General features: G+C 35.5%; 1 pseudogene; it reads left to right on the top strand.

Moving 5' to 3' along the window:
- Positions 1 to 1,640: 1,640 nt before the first annotated feature.
- LOC130053539 (uncharacterized) lies at positions 1,641 to 5,796 on the top strand (annotated as a pseudogene).
- The last annotated feature ends 499 nt before the right edge of the window (positions 5,797 to 6,295 follow it).

The raw sequence follows: 6,295 nt of genomic DNA on the forward strand, positions 1-6,295 counted from the left end.
CTATTAAAAGAGCGCTGGGTATTTGTGGTGTTTCTGTACCGACCCCATCGTGAAAAAAACGAAATAGCAAACGATTGTTCAATGGGATGAAATACCCGAAGGGTTGAACTATTCCGCTTCCCAAGTTGACCAGTGGTCAGTGTTGCATGGGAGTTTATTTTTCTTTACCATTTAGTAAACAGTGGGTCCTTAAAGAAAGATCGGAATGACATTTTATATCAAGATGAAAAGTTGTCCCCCTGACAAAATAAGCAACCCCTTGGACTATCATACCCAAACCATAGTTACCATTAGTTTATATTTATCAAAATGAATATGTATACGTTTTGACACATTTTACTTTAAACTAATACTGAATGCATAGGATGCAAAGTTAAGATAACGAACATTGATCAATCTCACAACTCCTATAAGCAATACGAAATAGATAGTTGGGCAAACACGGACCCCTGGACACACCAACAGTCTGAGTTATGGTTAACGGGTTGCATACTTTCAGAAACTAATTTTAAGGTGGTACCAGGTGCCTAGGAGGAGTAAACATCCTTTGTTGACCGGTCACACCCGCTGTCAGCCCTATATCCTGATCAGGTAAACGGAGTTATCCGTAGTCAAAATTGGTGTGCCAAGAACGGCTTAACAATCGGTATGAAACACGTCAGACAGCATTTGACCCAATGATAGGTTGTATTGACGAACTAGATCGTTATAACGACCATATCATTGGATGTGTCGTATCATAAGTTTTAGAAGTTCATATTTGTTTGTGGCGATAAGAAGAATTTTCAAATAAAAGCATCATAAAAAGGGAAATGAAACTGATTATAAACCATTCTTTTAAAATCATTCGCTTTAACGTATAATTTATTCCACAGGCAATGGTATCGCTTGGATTTAAATTAACTATTAAAAACTGTAAAACCATCTGCGCTTTCACTTATCAAAGCCATGTGGACCGGTGCAACTAACTACCTACATTGAATTGTATCTACATAGTGCTGACGGTTTTAAAATGTTCAGTCACTTTAAAGTATTATGGACTTCAGTTTATGAATTGGGGTAAGAAATGTAAGTTACAAATGCTTTATAATACTGCACTTTCTATGTATTCTATTTGAATAACATTAAGTCGCACGTGTCGTTTTCTTCAGTAATCTATAAGTAATTATATTTTTGCTGTGTACCATTTATCGGATTGAATTGTGCCTTTTCAGCAATGTCATGTTTGAATTTATCAAAGGGCAATGAGTTTGGCTATATTTTGCTATATTAGAAAATGTAGTTACCGCAAAATTTTCATTATAGACAAAAATTTGAAAATTTCTAAATATGTCTTTAGCAACTTTGTGTTTTCTACTAAACTCATCTAGATCATTCTAAAATAATACAATTTATTTTCCTTACAAAATAAATCATATTATTGTAGCAATGAAAATCTCAATCGCTCTTGAACCCGATAAAACTCCGGGAAAATTATTCTATGTTTGAGCATTGTGTCGTCATACTTTGACTTTCATTACATCACATTTAGTACAACGGTTGTAAACATACTTCACAAATCAGTTGGGCGTAAAAACTGTTTCTTAGAAAATCGATTTGAATTTTGAAGTTTAAATAAAAAAATCAGCTGTATTGGTAAAATGCAGCTCCGGCAATCTTCTCATTCTGCTGAACCTCGGCCTTTGAAGGAAAAAAGGAAATTTACAGGAAAATCACGTTTGCCAGGAAAAAAGTCAAAAGTTCAATCTACACCGACCGCTGTAGCCAATGCAGGTGTAAACATCGAGGAAGTGGCCTCATCAGTATATGAGCTAATTTTACCCCAGTTAAAGCAGGCGATCCAAACCATTATTACTCAGAGACAAGACAGCGTCCTTTCATCCAAGGAACGAACCAGAAACATCAGAAAAATCTGGACCTTCAAACAGCGTATCCTCCGCAAGTCCCGATGCAGAACAACGAATAGATGTTTTAATCAATCCAAAACAGGCTGTTCCAAATGAAGGTACTAGTATAGTTCCTTTAATTCAAGCGTGGAATCAAACATTTAAAGCCATGTTTAGAAATGAAAATGCAATTTTAAGCGTGGACGATGAATTAGGTGCGCACGTACTTCAAGTTACAAAACAGAAAATCTTTAAAGGTGCATTTATTGAATTGTACAGTTTACTAGATAGGCATCTAGTCAACGATTAAGAAAACAAAATTTTCTTAAGTAATGGTCAGTTATCTGTTAAACCAGTCAGTCAAAACAAAATACTCGACATTCAAACATGGTAAGATGCATTTTTTATTTTCATGAGCATATACTTAGTTGCTCATTCTGATAAATCCCAGCAAATGCTTAAATGTATGGCAAATGTAAAAGCCGCAGCTAATCGCTCGACGGGATTTGGTTGGAGGGAATATGACAGATAATTTCGTCTTAAGAAGGAAAGAAATGTTTGTATTCCCTGGAACAAAATCGACCAAGAGTTGTGCCTATTGTTTGTAAATTCTTCAAATGTACCTAGACAACAGACATCCCAACAAAAGGGATGTTTTGATTTCAATAACAAAGGTTTTTGTGTTCTGGTAAGCACCCTGCTACGAAATGTCAAGTAACAAATCAAAACTCAAACAGATCTATTGTGTCTATCCAGGACAAGTCCTCTCCTAGCCTTTTTCGTCGCTCATGGAAAAATCCACAGTCAGTAAACTTTATGAAACCCTGGAACAACACCAATTAATTTACATAATATGGAGGATTACCTTTCTATTCATCATAGAACTTCAGACGCTAATGAATTAAGGGAAGGTTTTACATATGGCTTTAAAATAAAATATTTAGACTCTCGTTTTGCATCAACATGTACCAATTTAATATCAACTCGGCAACACCCAGTGGAAGTTAAGCAAAAAATAGACAAGGAAGTCGCTTTAGGTCGGGTTGCAGGTCCTTTTGATCAAGTTCCCCTACAAAATTTTAGAATATTACCTATAGGTATTGTGGTTAAAAAAGGTAGGGGTTGGCGTTTAATACATCATTTATTATTTCCAGAAAGAAATAGTGTAAACGATTTTATCGATACGGAATATTGTACGGTTCATTACACACCGTTTGATGAAGTATTAGAAATGATTTCAGCATTAGGTAAAAACTCCCTTCTTGCAAAAATGGATGTCAAATCAACTTTCGTTTATTACCAATGCATCCCTCTGATCATGAGTTATTAGGTTTTTAATAACAAGTTTTATTACGATATGTGCTTACCTATGGGCTGTTCTGCAAGTTGTGCCCTTTGGAAAAAAATTGCCCTTTTTTTTTTACAGTGGGTAACAATCACAAAAACAGGCCTAAAACAATAAACCATTACTTAGATGATTTTATTTTCGCTGCTAGAGAATTCGAAGGCTGTAAATTATTAATGTCAAACATTCAGAATACTTGTCGTGAATTTGGAATTCCGCTGACGGAGGAAAAAACCGTTGGTCCTAAAAGTTCATTGATTTATCTTGGTATAGAAATAGACACAGGAAAAATGGTTATAAGTATACCAGAGGAAAAAAACCCATTGCACTTAAGGAATCTATTGAAACAATTTTGGCTAAATCCAAAATAACATTAAAAGACCTACAATCCTTAGTTGGTTCCTTGAATTTTTGCTCCAAAGCCATTCCCTCAGCCCATGCCTTTAATCGCCGTTTCTGCAATACCATGTGTGGTATTAGACATCCGTCTCATTTCATAAGGGTCAGTGCTGGTATGAAGAGCAACCTACGGGTTTGGTTAAATTTCCTCGAGCAATGCAACGGTAGTTTCAATTTTTTGGAACTTAATTGGTTTTCAAATTTTGAACTTCATTTATATACAGATATTGTATTGTGTGTGGGTAATGCTCAACTTGGCTGCGGCGTTTATTTACAAGGACATTGGGCATATTTTCATTGGCCTACACAATGGCAGGATTCAGATATAATATCTTATATTACTTTTTTAGAATTAATTCCAATAATTTTGGCAGTTTTGTTATTCAAAAACCATTTCCAAAATAAGAAAACAATGTATCATACCGACAAAATTGCTTTAGTATCGATTCTGAATAAAAAGACATCAAAATCTAGAAGAGTTATGGAATTAGTGCGCCCTTTAGTGCTCCATTCAATAGTTAACAATATGTATTTTAAAGCAAAGTATATTTGTGGTTGCAATAACCAAATCGCTGATTCTATTTCTCTAAAACAGTGGGAAAGATTCCGGTCTCTTGCACGAGAAGCGGACCAAGATCCTATACCGATCCCAGAAGATTTCACGAAGATGATATCAGAGCTGAAATAAAGCATTTAACACTTGAATTTTTTGCCCCAAACACAAAACTACTGTATTCCAATAGTTTAAAGTTATTTTCTAGTTTCAGGAAGGACAACGGTTTGGAGGAAATTTGGGGACCTTCACTTTCTCACATCCATTGCTCACTTATCACTTACCATCTTATTTAGCTGATATAAGTTTTAAGTGCAAACTGATAGGCACCAACGACTATACACAATATTTCATGTTTAGAAAACTACTAGAGGGTATAAAACGTTCCCGCAAAACAATTGACCGTCGTTTGCCTATTACTGAAAATATTTTGAAAAACCTCATGTCAAGTTCAAGTTTAGTGTGTTCCTCTAATTTTGAAACATATTTATTTTGCTCGGCCTTTTCCTTAGCATACCATGCTTTTTTGAGAGTTGATGAATTTACATGCAGTAAAACACGCGACATTCGTCATGTTATTGGCATTAACCACATACAGATTTTATTTGACCAGTCACTGAATAAGAAATTATAAAACAGTTCCATATTCCAAAACTGACCAATCAGGAAAAGGATCGTCAATTCAGTTGAACGAGTCAGATATTACAGTTATTTGCCCTCTTTTTCATCTACAAAGATATTTGTCTGTCAGACCAAAAATTAATGGTCAGCTTTTTGTTCATGTAGACGACGGTCTACTTACCCGTTATCAATTTACATCAGTCCTTAATAAAACAATAAATAATTTAGGTCTTTCAAATTCACGTTACACTTCTCACTCTTCCCGATGGAGCTGCATCGGACAGTTTCTCAAAAAAAGAGCGCATTCTGAATCCGAAATAGTGAAAAAAGGTAGATGGATTTCAAATGCTTATAAAACTTATATTAGAACTTAGTAGAATATATTTTATCACATAGGTCAAGAAAAAAGTATATGGATAGTTGGTTCATCCATTATCAAGCGGGCATTCCAACGAGCAAGCCTCTCAACTGACAAATCACATCTGGGGCGTCTAAATTATCACATCCTTTGGCAGGGCAAGGTTTGTCTAACTTGGAAAAGAAATGTTCCCTCCCATTCAGTTACTAAGGAGGTATGAAACATTGCTTGAAATTTTAATAATTCACTGTGGGGTAATGATATTGGTTATGTGCCTTTACTCGAACTTCGATTGATGATGAAAGAAACATTTCAAAGGATTCCGTCTGAGCTTCCAAACACCCTCCTTGGCTGGTCTCACATTCCTGCAAGATTTTCATGGCGTTACAGTAAAACTGTTAAATCTCAAAACATTGCAGTCAAAAGAATTAACAGTCTGAAGAGCAAATTGTTCGTTGTCAACAATGGTTTCTATATCAGCTATCCCGAAATATCTTGGGATTCTAGCGGATTGTTTGTTAACGATGGAGTTCATTTATCTGAACTTGGCAATGACTTACTATTATACAATTTGCAAAGTAAGCTGCAACAAGTCTGCTCTTTCAATGGCGAACATAGGACACGGTCGATGTAAGCGTCGCTCATCCTCCAATTTTATTGGCGGTGATTGTTCTCACATCTGATTCGCGACTAGGTTAAGGGCTTCCATAGTCAAATGCACAATAATCATGGGGTGAAATTGCACCTCAAATTCACAGGTATCATTACACGTGTTACGGATAAACACCGAAACGATACTATCCATATGTTGGCTCTGGTTGAGCTACCGTAAATTCCCCTCTTGGTAATTTCCTGTGAAGTCACTTAAATATCACGTAACACTTTATTTTTGGAAAACAGCAAGAGGCCCTACTTGTGAACAAAAGTTCAAGTTCATGCGGGTAACCAGCTGAATTTTTATTAGAAAACCCCATCCACCCACTCCATATATTTCCTACTAATGGTTCAATTTCATAATATTCGTACACAGTAATGTATAGGTATTTATAATCTTAAAATTTCAAACCATTAGTAAAACTCTTTCTGTCGTAGTTTTCTCTGTATTTTGCAGTTTTAAATTGTTCCAATATCCT

Source organism: Ostrea edulis, chromosome 3, assembly GCF_947568905.1.
Source record: "Ostrea edulis chromosome 3, xbOstEdul1.1, whole genome shotgun sequence".
NCBI classification, from domain to species: domain Eukaryota; kingdom Metazoa; phylum Mollusca; class Bivalvia; order Ostreida; family Ostreidae; genus Ostrea; species Ostrea edulis.